The sequence below is a fragment of the Giraffa tippelskirchi genome, chromosome 12, assembly GCF_054371585.1.
Source record: "Giraffa tippelskirchi isolate mGirTip1 chromosome 12, T2T-mGirTip1v1.2.pri, whole genome shotgun sequence".
Lineage (NCBI taxonomy): Eukaryota > Metazoa > Chordata > Mammalia > Artiodactyla > Giraffidae > Giraffa > Giraffa tippelskirchi.
The window spans coordinates 70,440,081-70,457,123 of record NC_137286.1 but is presented as its reverse complement, the minus strand read 5'-3'; the positions used below and the strand labels follow the sequence as shown (position 1 = coordinate 70,457,123).

The 17,043-nt window shown below is 54.4% G+C and overlaps 1 long non-coding RNA gene across 1 annotated transcript in view; it reads right to left on the bottom strand.

Annotated features, from left to right (window-relative positions):
- Positions 1-14,934, bottom strand: part of LOC145529707 (uncharacterized) — a 1,704,434-nt gene extending 1,689,500 nt beyond the window's left edge. Inside the window, exons 1-2 of the long non-coding RNA XR_014071296.1 lie at positions 14,715-14,934; positions 7,076-7,187 (exon numbers count right to left, since the gene is read on the bottom strand). This is a non-coding gene — a long non-coding RNA (uncharacterized LOC145529707). The remainder of the gene's footprint in view (positions 1-7,075; positions 7,188-14,714) is intronic.
- Positions 14,935-17,043: the final 2,109 nt, after the last annotated feature.

Below are 17,043 nucleotides of genomic sequence, written 5' to 3'. Positions count from 1 at the left end.
GCTATACCTTACCCATCTATGTGAATTTAGGTTTAAACTAGATTTCCCTTGGCTATTATATAAGACAAAAAAACCCACATCACCCATTTTCACTCCCCCCACCCCCCAAAAGTGTTTTAGTCTATTGAATTTTTGTGTCCTCAGTTGTGTCTGATTCACGGCAACTCACGAACTCTGCACAGCCAGGCTCTTCCGTCCATGGAATTCAGGGCAATTTTTTTCTGTCACAGTAAATGCCCACCCTGGGTGATCCAAAGGCAAGGGCTCAGAGGCTCCTGAGAGACTAACTCCTTTCAGCTGAGCACAGAGCTGGCTCCTCACTGGGAGGCCTGTGGCCTGCGGCTCCCAGAGGGGAGAGCAGCACTCGCCCCACCGTGTGGTCACTGCTGGAAGTGCAGGCTGCTCCTCACTCCCCCTTGACAGTGTCCCTGAGGGCAGAACAGTGGGAATCTACTCAAGGTGGAAATGCAAACTCCGATGCAACCAAACTTCCCACAAGGTCTCCAAAACCACTCTGGAACAGGGAATTGGAAACTGCAGGGCATGACATGAATGGAGATGGAGACTTGACACCTTACACCGAGTTCACTTCCAGTTATCCCTAGACAAAGTTTCCATGAAAACTTGTCACAAATCTAGAAGAACAATGAGCAGAAACCGGACACGTGCTTTGAGTCTTCACACACAAAACTAAAAGGCAGTCCACAAAACAACCCAGAGAATACAGTGGACTTTGCAAAATCAAAGATATCTACTGTGGGAAAGACCTCATTACAAAAGCAAAAGACAGGTCATACATCGCGAGACGAATGAGTGGAAACACAAAGCTTCTCAAGGATGTGTCTCCAAACAGGCAATGAACACCAACACAACAAGCCTGTGAAAACTACGGAAAGGTCTGAACGGACACCAGACTGAGGAAGACACACACAGAGTATCCCGGATGATGTCCAGCACGGAGGGCCTGAAGAAACAACAGTCTAGTTGCACTCCCTCAGGCCTGTGTGACCCTGGATGAGGCCTCTGTTTCCCGGTGGCTCTGAGAGATGGACAGGGAGGAGGGGAAGAGAAATCACTTGCATTTCTAATACTCACAGCAAAGTCTTCCAATGAGAAGGGAATTATCACCCCCACTGACAATGCCATGCACTGAAGTGATACCCACGAGTCCATCTAACCCAGAAGGGAAGGAAGGACCTGTTCTCACAAAACGGCGAGAGATGGAAGAAGGAAGATCAAGCCCACACCAATCACTGGAAAGAGAAGCTGTGCTCAGGGCTTGAAAGAATTCCTATTGGGAAAATGATGTCACAGCCCCACAAGGCAATCCACAGCTTGGATGCTATTCCTCCCAAAATGCCAATGCATTTTCGCACCGAACAAAGAATTGCAAAAGGGGTTACGGAAACAGAAAAGAGCCTAAATTGTCAATACAATCCGACGAAAAAGCCCCGATACGGACATCCAAGGTTGTGTGAAAGGAAATTAGACGACCAAACTAGGATCCTCAGGAGAGTATCGGAGAAGGCGATGGCGACCCACTCCAGTACTCTTGCCTGGAAAATGCCCTGGACGGAGGAGCCTGGTAGGCTGCAGGCCATGGGGTCACGCAGAGTCAGACACGACTGAAGTGACTTAGCCGCAGCGGCAGCAGCAGGACAGTATGCTATTGGGAATACAACAACACACACAGATCCAGATCGATGGAATAAAGTTGAGGGTCCAGAAACAAACCCCGGCATCCATGGTCAACTCATCTCTGACACAGAAGGGGAGAATATCCAAATGCGAACAAGAAAGCCTCTTCAATAAATGTCCATGGGAAAACCAGACAGCTACATCTGAAGAACGCTATTGGTTTTGATCTCACACCACCTCAATATCGGGGAAAATCCTCACCCTAAAGACTGATGTCATGAGATAGCTAGAAAGAAGCGTAGGTCAAAGGCTCCTTAACATCAGAGTCTCCTTGCCATTTGCTGGGCGGAGGTAGAAATGGGTCTCTTCAAGTAAGGGAAAGAGGGAAACGAAGTACACCAATGGGTTTCCATCCAATGGAACCTCTTCACAACAGAGAAGCTAAGCATTCACAAATGCAAAAGATAGGAAACGGAACATGAGAGACTCCTTGCAAGTGGTGTATCTGAGAAGGGGTTCATATGGAAAGAGACGAAGAATGCACAGCACTCAGATTCCAAGAAACACCACCACCACCCTTGACCCTTCCCCCATGACCAACTCCGACCTAAAGCCTTTCTCTCCCTCTAACCCATCCCTAAAACATAACCCTCATCTAATCATATACATGTGCATTCCTAGCATCCATCCATCCACACACGAGAGAGAAAGAGGAAGACACAGTCTGAATCGAGAAAGGAAAAGAGAGGGACACAGCCAGAGAGAGACACGGAACCAAAGAGAGGAAAGGAGTCGACGGTCCAGACTTTTCATCAATCTGTCTCGAAGGTAGAAACAATGACAGCGCCCATCCACCCCAGAAGGGGGAAAAGGACGGAAGGTTTGGAGAGGAAAAGACAAGAACGCAGGGAGCCATTAGAAGCTCAGCCACCCGCAGAAGCCGAGCTGGGACACTTGAACAGAATCTCAATGGAAACAGAGGACCAGAAAGTTGGCTACTCTTTTCTATAAGAGAGGGAGACCTTCGAGTCTTCCTTTCGGGCCTCCAACTTGGATGTGGGGTCTCAAAACAGTCAGGAGGGGCAGTGCCTTTTCCTGGGTACCACGGCGCATCCAGGCCTGGTTCTGCCCCATTCTGTGCTGTGTCAGCCCTGGATGGAGTCTTTCTTTCTGAAGTCTCAGCGCACAAGCTCCACGTGATATCGGCCCCAGGTGGAAAGGCATGGAGCTGCTCGTAGGCTGACAGACCTAGGAAACAGATGGGAGAATGACCCCCACTCTGCAGATGGAGAGACTGGGGAAACCCTGAGGGGCATATGCTTGTCCAGGGCCACACCACTTATGAGAAGAAGAAGCCTGGTCTGAGAGCAGCGGGGCCCTCGGAGCTCAGGCCCTGGCTGCACCCAGGCCTCCCCAGGGCTGTGGGCTGGGCTGTGTGGCTGTCACTGTGCCTGCACATGGCCTAAGGGGGGTGGTCGAGCAGTCAGAAACCCAGAGATTCCCTTGGGAAGTTTTGGGGAAGGGACCTCAGCACGAACCCCAGGAAATGATGTCACCTGCCGGCAACAGAACCCAACAGAACCCGCAACCCGGGTATCCAGGCCTCCAGAGCGGAGAGGAGCCTCCAGCCAGATCACTTGCTGCCAGGATGTTCTGCTGTTTGCCCCTGCCCAGAGGCCGGGGCCTCAGGAGAGCTCACAGGCAGTGTGCGTGGGCACCCTGTCGACGTTGGCTCAGGGCACCCCCGAGAGGCCTCTGGCCCTCTGCCCGGAGAAACAGAAAGGTAACACGGGGAGCCCCAGGCCGGGCCAGGCCACCTCTCCCATGCCACCCGGAAACACCGGGTCCTTTGCCTGTGTGTGTGGATGCGGGTTTCTCGGGGTGTGTCTCCCTCAAGGAAGCCCAGGCGGATGTGGGGTCAGAAGCCTGCGGACAAGTTGTGTCCACACCCCAGGGGAGAGCAGGCTGGCTGGGATGGGGAGAGTGCGGGCAGCGCCGGCCACCCAGGCTGACCTCACACCCTCAGGTGGGTCTCTTTCCTCCCGGGTGGGGATCTGAGCAGACACACGTCTCTGACCCTTCTGGGAAGAGAAGTTCATGCAGGCAGAAGCAGCGGCTCCACTGGCCAGGCCCAGCTCGGAAAACTCCCAGCACGGCTGGCTGACGGTCACTGTCGTTGCAGAGCTTCCGACGTGATGAGGCCGAGGACGGGGACACCCCGTCCACCTCCCGGAGGGAGGGGTCGGAGCACCACCCCCCCGCCCGTGAGGCCCAGTGCAGGCTCCAGGTGAGCGTGCCCACGGAGGCATCAGCCCCACCGGGGGCGAAGCGGAGGCGGGGAAGGCCTGCTGCCGAGACACCGCCCAGGATACACCCGGCGGCCCAGTCTGAGGCTGCCACGGAGCTCAGCACACCCGGCTCCGACCCAGAGTCCCGAGAGCCCCGGCCTCTGAGGCAGCAGGAGGACCTGGAGCCCAGCACGCCAGAGCACAGAGGTGAGGACGCTGGGGCTGGTGCACGGGAGTGTGTGGGGAGGGGGTGCTGAGCTACACAGGGACGAGTCCCCGAAAGATGCTGCTGGGCCTGCAGCAAGCGCTGGCCTCACACCCCCACCCCCATCTTGCACACTTCAGTCCCAAAAGACATCCGACCCTGGGTATTCTTTGGGAATCTCTTGGAAGCTTTCTGTCCCGGGATACGCACATGCCAAGGCTGGCCTGTGGGCAAACTTTGCTTCTCCCCCAGCTCTAGCACTGGCCTCCAACTGGAACCAGGCTCCACTTCCCAGACCTGTGCCTACAGAGGTGGTGGCTCCAGGTGCAGGACCCAGGGATCCACCGAGGGCAGATGGAGAACCGAGACTTGCCCTCGCAGAGACACCAGGCCAGCTGGGTACTGGCCAGCACACCGGGCAGATCGCATCTCCGTGCCTGCAGGACCCCCAGCCCCAGGCACTGATGTCCCACCCCCTCAGCCAGAACCTCCACCTCCACGTGCACCTGTACCTGCTCGGGCTTTGGCAGGAGAACCCGAGGCAGAGGAGGAGTCACCGCCTCGGCAGGGAGAGCCTGCCCTGGCTCCCGCGCAACACCCAGACGCCGACGATGACTCACCCGCCCCTGCAGGAAGAACGAGCCCCCGCTCTGGACAGAGACCCAGAGCCCTTGCCGGAAACACCACGTCCAGGGGAGCGGTCGGCTCTGCAGCCTCCATCCCTGTCTGCTCACCGTGGACGCCGGCAACACGGTCTGCCCCCAGGGGACATGGAGTTCCTTTCCCCTGAACTGCTTTGCATTTGGTTTGTTTCCACCTTTCTGGTGATGTTTTATTTTTTGTATGGTTTCGTGTATTTTTGTTGGTTAAGTTGGGATTAGTAAACTTTTTCATCATTGTTGCATTTGGGAACACTGTTGTGTAACTCTGGTGATACTGTGTTACCATCACCACTTTGTAGTTTCAGACCCGTTCGATCTTTATGCCCCCACCCCCCAACAAAGCCTGGATTCAAGGCAAGCACGCCCTGTTCATCCCTCCCCCCGATCCTGACCACAATTTCATCTTTTCTTTCTGCATTCCTTCCTATATTCTTGGTGTCCCCAATCAATGACTCTCAGTGAAATGACTGAAGGAGTTTTTTTTCGGACTCTCCACCTACTGTAAGACTCCATTGGAGAGTTCTCATTTTTATGTCATTTGAACTAGCCTTTGATAGCTGAAAGGACGGTGTACGTCCTTTCAAGATATCATGTGCCAAACGAAGCCCTTTTGGCAAATGCCATCATTATCTCCAGGCAGGCATTGCTGTTTGAAGGGTGACATCTCAGCCAGAAGGCAGAGGCTGAGCTCCTCTTGTTGCACCAGCTCCCAAAAGAAGCCAAGAAAGGGAGCTGGAACAACAAACCACCCCAACGCCCAGGAAAGCGTTCTTCACGACAGAAGGCTAGCAAATGACCCAACAACCTTGTGGCCCAGAACCCCTCTAGAAAAATCACTGTTCCATACAAAAGAGAAACACATGGGAAGTTCCAAGGAGAGGCAATGCCCATGGCCGGTGTACTTTAGAGACGGCCTGACCGCTCCGGGGAAGACACGCACCGACGGAACCCCTTGGGAAACAGCAGTGAGAGTCCTCACCGTCGTAAGGGTTTCCTCTGGGGACAACCTGCCCTGGGCACCACATGAGGGAGCAGACCGGCTTCTCTTCCTCTGCCCCCACACCATTCACTCATGAAGGCAGCTCAGGTGTTCTCATGCCCTGCCTGCCTGCCTGCCTGCCTGGCTCATCCGTGAGCTGTGACCACCTCCAGGGCAGGACTCCACCTTCTCCTCTCTGTGTACCGTGAATCTGCACACAGGGGGCTTTCAGAATCTTAGGAGACTTGAGCCATTCCCACTCGAGCCAGAACCCTCCCCAGGAAGGAAAACAGCTGTGGAGTCATTTTGGCCCCAGCACTGGTTCCCAAACCCTGGCGGCTCCTACAGCCTCTACGGTGTGAAGAGGGAGGTCCCTTTTGACAGCGCTTTCCGGCTGTCAGATCGAAGCTGTTGTTTCACTGTCAGCTGTGTCTCTGCCGTTGCAGCCAGGTGGGCCACGCTGCTCCAAAGGAGCTCACAAGCTGAGTTGCAAGGGAGGTATTGAGAGGACAGGGATGGCTACAACGTGCTGCAAACTGAGTGAGGGTCCCCACAATCCTCAGCAAAGGTCTGTGGTGTGCAAGTGGGGAGTAGAGGGCCCCCAAGTTCCAAAGGAAGGGAGGTACTCGGGAGCTAAAGCCCTTGGCTGCTGTGGTAGCAGCTGCAGATGGCAGCTCGTCCACAGTGCACTTCGAATGAGGTCATATGAGCGGGACTCTGGAAATGGCTCCGAAATCCAGAGAAAGGGGTCAGGGTATGTGGGAATCCGGCGGGGGTGGGGGGTGGATGAAGGAAGGTGTCCTTCCTCTCTCCAGTGCAATTTGGTTTGGTGAGTCTCAAAGCTACCAGATGGCACTTCCCAAGTCAGGCCCCCGCAGGAATCAGGGTGGGCCGCGTGCCTCGGCCCCTGCCACAGGGACAAGCCACACCAGTGGCCTCCCTGAGCTCAAATGGCCGGATCTGGGGGTTCCGTCTGGGTGCACACCTCCTTGCTGTGGCCAAGTTCCCCCCTTCTCTGAGCACCAGCTTCATCCTCTCGAATGAGGACATCGATTGCTACCTTGGCACGTTACTCTCTTCATCCTGTGAAGACTCATTAGGCTTATCCTACAGTTACTAGCTGGCCCGAAGAGATATCTCCTGAATCCAGATTAAGCTGGAGTCTCCCAGGCTCATCTGGCATGTCTTCCCTGAAGTCTGCCAAAACCCACACCCTTGCATTTCCAGGGACACCCCTTAGCCAGCTGGGCAGAAAACCCAGCATGGTTCAAACAAGCTGACAGACAAGCGGGAGAGGACTCACGGGCAGACGGCCTCCCTCAGGTCTCGGGTGGAGCTCTGGGACCACAGCAGCAACGGGCCATCCCAGCCCCTGGGCTCAGCAGCGCCCTCATTCTCAGGCCGGCGGCTCTGCCCTGAGGGGAGCAGGAAGGTCACCAACTGCTGCAGGCGGACCTCAAGCCCCTCCCACTGCTGGAGCCTGACCTCCCCCGGCCCCACCCCTTCCCCTACCCCAGCAGGACGAGAGCTCGTCTTCCCCTGGCTTCCAACGTGAGGCCCGGCCCTGGGCCCCGATTGGGCACTGCCCCAGTCCGGAGCCAATCACAGTGGCCAGGGAGGTGGAACGCACCGATTGGCCAGGGCCAGGTCATGTGACCATGCTCCCCAGGAAACTCAAATTTTACCAAGATTCCCTAACAAACCAATGAACAAAATTATCCAGTAAAGGCAAACCGTACTTTTTAATGAGGCCAATGTCACAGAAAAAATAAAAAATGCTTCACAATGAACTGCTCAAGGAAGCTACTAAATAAATTTTCAGAAAATTTAAGTCGTTTTTTTGTTTAATAGGGTGACGGAGAGCTATACCTTACCCATCTATGTCAATTTAGGTTTAAACTAGATTTCCCTTGGCTATTATATAAGACAAAAAAACCCACATCACCCCCTTTCACTCCCCCCACCCCCCAAAAGTGTTTTAGTCTATTGAATTTTTGTGTCCTCAGTTGTGTCTGATTCACGGCAACTCACGAACTCTGCACAGCCAGGCTCTTCCGTCCATGGAATTCAGGGCAATTTTTTTCTGTCACAGTAAATGCCCACCCTGGGTGATCCAAAGGCAAGGGCTCAGAGGCTCCTGAGAGACTAACTCCTTTCAGCTGAGCACAGAGCTGGCTCCTCACTGGGAGGCCTGTGGCCTGCGGCTCCCAGAGGGGAGAGCAGCACTCTCCCCACCGTGTGGTCACTGCTGGAAGTGCAGGCTGCTCCTCACTCCCCCTTGACAGTGTCCCTGAGGGCAGAACAGTGGGAATCTACTCAAGGTGGAAATGCAAACTCCGATGCAACCAAACTTCCCACAAGGTCTCCAAAACCACTCTGGAACAGGGAATTGGAAACTGCAGGGCATGACATGAATGGAGATGGAGACTTGACACCTTACACCGAGTTCACTTCCAGTTATCCCTAGACAAAGTTTCCATGAAAACTTGTCACAAATCTAGAAGAACAATGAGCAGAAACCGGACACGTGCTTTGAGTCTTCACACACAAAACTAAAAGGCAGTCCACAAAACAACCCAGAGAATACAGTGGACTTTGCAAAATCAAAGATATCTACTGTGGGAAAGACCTCATTACAAAAGCAAAAGACAGGTCATACATCGCGAGACGAATGAGTGGAAACACAAAGCTTCTCAAGGATGTGTCTCCAAACAGACAATGAACACCAACACAACAAGCCTGTGAAAACTAGGGAAAGGTCTGAAGTGACACCAGACTGAGGAAGACACACACAGAGTATCCCGGATGATGTCCAGCACGGAGGGCCTGAAGAAACAACAGTCTAGTTGCACTCCCTCAGGCCTGTGTGACCCTGGATGAGGCCTCTGTTTCCCGGTGGCTCTGAGAGATGGACAGGGAGGAGGGGAAGAGAAATCACTTGCATTTCTAATACTCACAGCAAAGTCTTCCAATGAGAAGGGAATTATCACCCCCACTGACAATGCCATGCACTGAAGTGATACCCACGAGTCCATCTAACCCAGAAGGGAAGGAAGGACCTGTTCTCACAAAACGGCGAGAGATGGAAGAAGGAAGATCAAGCCCACACCAATCACTGGAAAGAGAAGCTGTGCTCAGGGCTTGAAAGAATTCCTATTGGGAAAATGATGTCACAGCCCCACAAGGCAATCCACAGCTTGGATGCTATTCCTCCCAAAATGCCAATGCATTTTCGCACCGAACAAAGAATTGCAAAAGGGGTTACGGAAACAGAAAAGAGCCTAAATTGTCAATACAATCCGACGAAAAAGCCCCGATACGGACATCCAAGGTTGTGTGAAAGGAAATTAGACGACCAAACTAGGATCCTCAGGAGAGTATCGGAGAAGGTGATGGCGACCCACTCCAGTACTCTTGCCTGGAAAATGCCCTGGACGGAGGAGCCTGGTAGGCTGCAGGCCATGGGGTCGCGCAGAGTCAGACACGACTGAAGTGACTTAGCCACAGCGGCAGCAGCAGGACAGTATGCTATTGGGAATACAACAACACACACAGATCCAGATCGATGGAATAAAGTTGAGGGTCCAGAAACAAACCCCGGCATCCATGGTCAACTCATCTCTGACACAGAAGGGGAGAATATCCAAATGCGAACAAGAAAGCCTCTTCAATAAATGTCCATGGGAAAACCAGACAGCTACATCTGAAGAACGCTATTGGTTTTGATCTCACACCACCTCAATATCGGGGAAAAACCTCACCCTAAAGACTGATGTCATGAGATAGCTAGAAAGAAGCGTAGGTCAAAGGCTCCTTAACATCAGAGTCTCCTTGCCATTTGCTGGGCAGAGGTAGAAATGGGTCTCTTCAAGTAAGGGAAAGAGGGAAACGAAGTACACCAATGGGTTTCCATCCAATGGAACCTCTTCACAACAGAGAAGCTAAGCATTCACAAATGCAAAAGATAGGAAACGGAACATGAGAGACTCCTTGCAAGTGGTGTATCTGAGAAGGGGTTCATATGGAAAGAGACGAAGAATGCACAGCACTCAGATTCCAAGAAACACCACCACCACCCTTGACCCTTCCCCCATGACCAACTCCGACCTAAAGCCTTTCTCTCCCTCTAACCCATCCCTAAAACATAACCCTCATCTAATCATATACGTGTGCATTCCTAGCATCCATCCATCCACACACGAGAGAGAAAGAGGAAGACACAGTCTGAATCGAGAAAGGAAAAGAGAGGGACACAGCCAGAGAGAGACACGGAACCAAAGAGAGGAAAGGAGTCGACGGTCCAGACTTTTCATCAATCTGTCTCGAAGGTAGAAGCAATGACAGCGCCCATCCACCCCAGAAGGGGGAAAAGGACGGAAGGTTTGGAGAGGAAAAGACAAGAACGCAGGGAGCCATTAGAAGCTCAGCCACCCGCAGAAGCCGAGCTGGGACACTTGAACAGAATCTCAATGGAAACAGAGGACCAGAAAGTTGGCTACTCTTTTCTATAAGAGAGGGAGACCTTCGAGTCTTCCTTTCGGGCCTCCAACTTGGATGCGGGGTCTCAAAACAGTCAGGAGGGGCAGTGCCTTTTCCTGGGTACCACGGCGCATCCAGGCCTCGTTCTGCCCCATTCTGTGCTGTGTCAGCCCTGGATGGAGTCTTTCTTTCTGAAGTCTCAGCGCACAAGCTCCACGTGATATCGGCCCCAGGTGGAAAGGCATGGAGCTGCTCGTAGGCTGACAGACCTAGGAAACAGATGGGAGAATGACCCCCACTCTGCAGATGGAGAGACTGGGGAAACCCTGAGGGGCATATGCTTGTCCAGGGCCACACCACTTATGAGAAGAAGAAGCCTGGTCTGAGAGCAGCGGGGCCCTCGGAGCTCAGGCCCTGGCTGCACCCAGGCCTCCCCAGGGCTGTGGGCTGGGCTGTGTGGCTGTCACTGTGCCTGCACATGGCCTAAGGGGGGTGGTCGAGCAGTCAGAAACCCAGAGATTCCCTTGGGAAGTTTTGGGGAAGGGACCTCAGCACGAACCCCAGGAAATGATGTCACCTGCCGGCAACAGAACCCAACAGAACCCGCAACCCGGGTATCCAGGCCTCCAGAGCGGAGAGGAGCCTCCAGCCAGATCACTTGCTGCCAGGATGTTCTGCTGTTTGCCCCTGCCCAGAGGCCGGGGCCTCAGGAGAGCTCACAGGCAGTGTGCGTGGGCACCCTGTCGACGTTGGCTCAGGGCACCCCCGAGAGGCCTCTGGCCCTCTGCCCGGAGAAACAGAAAGGTAACACGGGGAGCCCCAGGCCGGGCCAGGCCACCTCTCCCATGCCACCCGGAAACACCGGGTCCTTTGCCTGTGTGTGTGGATGCGGGTTTCTCGGGGTGTGTCTCCCTCAAGGAAGCCCAGGCGGATGTGGGGTCAGAAGCCTGCGGACAAGTTGTGTCCACACCCCAGGGGAGAGCAGGCTGGCTGGGATGGGGAGAGTGCGGGCAGCGCCGGCCGCCCAGGCTGACCTCACACCCTCAGGTGGGTCTCTTTCCTCCCGGGTGGGGATCTGAGCAGACACACGTCTCTGACCCTTCTGGGAAGAGAAGTTCGAGCAGGCAGAAGCAGCGGCTCCACTGGCCAGGCCCAGCTCGGAAAACTCCCAGCACGGCTGGCTGACGGTCACTGTCGTTGCAGAGCTTCCCACGTGATGAGGCCGAGGACGGGGACACCCCGTCCACCTCCCGGAGGGAGGGGTCGGAGCACCACCCCCCCGCCCGTGAGGCCCAGTGCAGGCTCCAGGTGAGCGTGCCCACGGAGGCATCAGCCCCACCGGGGCCGAAGCGGAGGCGGGGAAGGCCTGCTGCCGAGACACCGCCCAGGATACACCCGGCGGCCCAGTCTGAGGCTGCCACGGAGCTCAGCACACCCGGCTCCGACCCAGAGTCCCGAGAGCCCCGGCCTCTGAGGCAGCAGGAGGACCTGGAGCCCAGCACGCCAGAGCACAGAGGTGAGGACGCTGGGGCTGGTGCACGGGAGTGTGTGGGGAGGGGGTGCTGAGCTACACAGGGACGAGTCCCCGAAAGATGCTGCTGGGCCTGCAGCAAGCGCTGGCCTCACACCCCCACCCCCATCTTGCACACTTCAGTCCCAAAAGACATCCGACCCTGGGTATTCTTTGGGAATCTCTTGGAAGCTTTCTGTCCCGGGATACGCACATGCCAAGGCTGGCCTGTGGGCAAACTTTGCTTCTCCCCCAGCTCTTGCACTGGCCTCCAACTGGAACCAGGCTCCACTTCCCAGACCTGTGCCTACAGAGGTGGTGGCTCCAGGTGCAGGACCCAGGGATCCACCGAGGGCAGATGGAGAACCGAGACTTGCCCTCGCAGAGACACCAGGCCAGCTGGGTACTGGCCAGCACACCGGGCAGATCGCATCTCCGTGCCTGCAGGACCCCCAGCCCCAGGCACTGATGTCCCACCCCCTCAGCCAGAACCTCCACCTCCACGTGCACCTGTACCTGCTCGGGCTTTGGCAGGAGAACCCGAGGCAGAGGAGGAGTCACCGCCTCGGCAGGGAGAGCCTGCCCTGGCTCCCGCGCAACACCCAGACGCCGACGATGACTCACCCGCCCCTGCAGGAAGAACGAGCCCCCGCTCTGGACAGAGACCCAGAGCCCTTGCCGGAAACACCACGTCCAGGGGAGCGGTCGGCTCTGCAGCCTCCATCCCTGTCTGCTCACTGTGGACGCCGGCAACACGGTCTGCCCCCAAGGGACATGGAGTTCCTTTCCCCTGAACTGCTTTGCATTTGGTTTGTTTCCACCTTTCTGGTGATGTTTTATTTTTTGTATGGTTTCGTGTATTTTTGTTGGTTAAGTTGGGATTAGTAAACTTTTTCATCATTGTTGCAATTTGGGAACACTGTTGTGTAACTCTGGTGATACTGTGTTACCATCACCACTTTGTAGTTTCAGACCCGTTCGATCTTTATGCCCCCACCCCCCAACAAAGCCTGGATTCAAGGCAAGCACGCCCTGTTCATCCCTCCCCCCGATCCTGACCACAATTTCATCTTTTCTTTCTGCATTCCTTCCTATATTCTTGGTGTCCCCAATCAATGACTCTCAGTGAAATGACTGAAGGAGTTTTTTTTCGGACTCTCCACCTACTGTAAGACTCCATTGGAGAGTTCTCATTTTTATGTCATTTGAACTAGCCTTTGATAGCTGAAAGGACGGTGTACGTCCTTTCAAGATATCATGTGCCAAACGAAGCCCTTTTGGCAAATGCCATCATTATCTCCAGGCAGGCATTGCTGTTTGAAGGGTGACATCTCAGCCAGAAGGCAGAGGCTGAGCTCCTCTTGTTGCACCAGCTCCCAAAAGAAGCCAAGAAAGGGAGCTGGAACAACAAACCACCCCAACGCCCAGGAAAGCGTTCTTCACGACAGAAGGCTAGCAAATGACCCAACAACCTTGTGGCCCAGAACCCCTCTAGAAAAATCACTGTTCCATACAAAAGAGAAACACATGGGAAGTTCCAAGGAGAGGCAATGCCCATGGCCGGTGTACTTTAGAGACGGCCTGACCGCTCCGGGGAAGACACGCACCGACGGAACCCCTTGGGAAACAGCAGTGAGAGTCCTCACCGTCGTAAGGGTTTCCTCTGGGGAAAACCTGCCCTGGGCACCACATGAGGGAGCAGACCGGCTTCTCTTCCTCTGCCCCCACACCATTCACTCATGAAGGCAGCTCAGGTGTTCTCATGCCCTGCCTGCCTGCCTGCCTGCCTGCCTGGCTCATCCGTGAGCTGTGACCACCTCCAGGGCAGGACTCCACCTTCTCCTCTCTGTGTACCGTGAATCTGCACACAGGGGGCTTTCAGAATCTTAGGAGACTTGAGCCATTCCCACTCGAGCCAGAACCCTCCCCAGGAAGGAAAACAGCTGTGGAGTCATTTTGGCCCCAGCACTGGTTCCCAAACCCTGGCGGCTCCTACAGCCTCTACGGTGTGAAGAGGGAGGTCCCTTTTGACAGCGCTTTCCGGCTGTCAGATCGAAGCTGTTGTTTCACTGTCAGCTGTGTCTCTGCCGTTGCAGCCAGGTGGGCCACGCTGCTCCAAAGGAGCTCACAAGCTGAGTTGCAAGGGAGGTATTGAGAGGACAGGGATGGCTACAACGTGCTGCAAACTGAGTGAGGGTCCCCACAATCCTCAGCAAAGGTCTGTGGTGTGCAAGTGGGGAGTAGAGGGCCCCCAAGTTCCAAAGGAAGGGAGGTACTCGGGAGCTAAAGCCCTTGGCTGCTGCGGTAGCAGCTGCAGATGGCAGCTCGTCCACAGTGCACTTCGAATGAGGTCATATGAGCGGGACTCTGGAAATGGCTCCGAAATCCAGAGAAAGGGGTCAGGGTATGTGGGAATCCGGCGGGGGTGGGGGGTGGATGAAGGAAGGTGTCCTTCCTCTCTCCAGTGCAATTTGGTTTGGTGAGTCTCACAGCTACCAGATGGCACTTCCCAAGTCAGGCCCCCGCAGGAATCAGGGTGGGCCGCGTGCCTCGGCCCCTGCCACAGGGACAAGCCACACCAGTGGCCTCCCTGAGCTCAAATGGCCGGATCTGGGGGTTCCGTCTGGGTGCACACCTCCTTGCTGTGGCCAAGTTCCCCCCTTCTCTGAGCACCAGCTTCATCCTCTCGAATGAGGACATCGATTGCTACCTTGGCACGTTACTCTCTTCATCCTGTGAAGACTCATTAGGCTTATCCTACAGTTACTAGCTGGCCCGAAGAGATATCTCCTGAATCCAGATTAAGCTGGAGTCTCCCAGGCTCATCTGGCATGTCTTCCCTGAAGTCTGCCAAAACCCACACCCTTGCATTTCCAGGGACTCCCCTTAGCCGGCTGGGCAGAAAACCCAGCATGGTTCAAACAAGCTGACAGACAAGCGGGAGAGGACTCACGGGCAGACGGCCTCCCTCAGGTCTCGGGTGGAGCTCTGGGACCACAGCAGCAACGGGCCATCCCAGCCCTGGGCTCAGCAGCGCCCTCATTCTCAGGCCGGCGGCTCTGCCCTGAGGGGAGCAGGAAGGTCACCAACTGCCGCAGGCGGACCTCAAGCCCCTCCCACTGCTGGAGCCTGACCTCCCCGGCCCCACCCCTTCCCCTACCCGAGCAGGACGAGAGCTCGTCTTCCCCTGGCTTCCAACGTGAGGCCCGGCCCTGGGCCCCGATTGGGCACTGCCCCAGTCCGGAGCCAATCACAGTGGCCAGGGAGGTGGAACGCACCGATTGGCCAGGGCCAGGTCATGTGACCATGCTCCCCAGGAAACTCAAATTTTACCAAGATTCCCTAACAAACCAATGAACAAAATTATCCAGTAAAGGCAAACCGTACTTTTTAATGAGGCCAATGTCACAGAAAAAATAAAAAAATAAGCTTCACAATGAACTGCTCAAGGAAGCTACTAAATAAACTTTCAGAAAATTTAAGTCGTTTTTTTGTTTAATAGGGTGACGGAGAGCTATACCTTACCCATCTATGTGAATTTAGGTTTAAACTAGATTTCCCTTGGCTATTATATAAGACAAAAAAACCCACATCACCCATTTTCACTCCCCCCACCCCCCAAAAGTGTTTTAGTCTATTGAATTTTTGTGTCCTCAGTTGTGTCTGATTCACGGCAACTCACGAACTCTGCACAGCCAGGCTCTTCCGTCCATGGAATTCAGGGCAATTTTTTTCTGTCACAGTAAATGCCCACCCTGGGTGATCCAAAGGCAAGGGCTCAGAGGCTCCTGAGAGACTAACTCCTTTCAGCTGAGCACAGAGCTGGCTCCTCACTGGGAGGCCTGTGGCCTGCGGCTCCCAGAGGGGAGAGCAGCACTCGCCCCACCGTGTGGTCACTGCTGGAAGTGCAGGCTGCTCCTCACTCCCCCTTGACAGTGTCCCTGAGGGCAGAACAGTGGGAATCTACTCAAGGTGGAAATGCAAACTCCGATGCAACCAAACTTCCCACAAGGTCTCCAAAACCACTCTGGAACAGGGAATTGGAAACTGCAGGGCATGACATGAATGGAGATGGAGACTTGACACCTTACACCGAGTTCACTTCCAGTTATCCCTAGACAAAGTTTCCATGAAAACTTGTCACAAATCTAGAAGAACAATGAGCAGAAACCGGACACGTGCTTTGAGTCTTCACACACAAAACTAAAAGGCAGTCCACAAAACAACCCAGAGAATACAGTGGACTTTGCAAAATCAAAGATATCTACTGTGGGAAAGACCTCATTACAAAAGCAAAAGACAGGTCATACATCGCGAGACGAATGAGTGGAAACACAAAGCTTCTCAAGGATGTGTCTCCAAACAGGCAATGAACACCAACACAACAAGCCTGTGAAAACTACGGAAAGGTCTGAACGGACACCAGACTGAGGAAGACACACACAGAGTATCCCGGATGATGTCCAGCACGGAGGGCCTGAAGAAACAACAGTCTAGTTGCACTCCCTCAGGCCTGTGTGACCCTGGATGAGGCCTCTGTTTCCCGGTGGCTCTGAGAGATGGACAGGGAGGAGGGGAAGAGAAATCACTTGCATTTCTAATACTCACAGCAAAGTCTTCCAATGAGAAGGGAATTATCACCCCCACTGACAATGCCATGCACTGAAGTGATACCCACGAGTCCATCTAACCCAGAAGGGAAGGAAGGACCTGTTCTCACAAAACGGCGAGAGATGGAAGAAGGAAGATCAAGCCCACACCAATCACTGGAAAGAGAAGCTGTGCTCAGGGCTTGAAAGAATTCCTATTGGGAAAATGATGTCACAGCCCCACAAGGCAATCCACAGCTTGGATGCTATTCCTCCCAAAATGCCAATGCATTTTCGCACCGAACAAAGAATTGCAAAAGGGGTTACGGAAACAGAAAAGAGCCTAAATTGTCAATACAATCCGACGAAAAAGCCCCGATACGGACATCCAAGGTTGTGTGAAAGGAAATTAGACGACCAAACTAGGATCCTCAGGAGAGTATCGGAGAAGGTGATGGCGACCCACTCCAGTACTCTTGCCTGGAAAATGCCCTGGACGGAGGAGCCTGGTAGGCTGCAGGCCATGGGGTCGCGCAGAGTCAGACACGACTGAAGTGACTTAGCCGCAGCGGCAGCAGCAGGACAGTATGCTATTGGGAATACAACAACACACACAGATCCAGATCGATGGAATAAAGTTGAGGGTCCAGAAACAAACCCCGGCATCCATGGTCAACTCATCTCTGACACAGA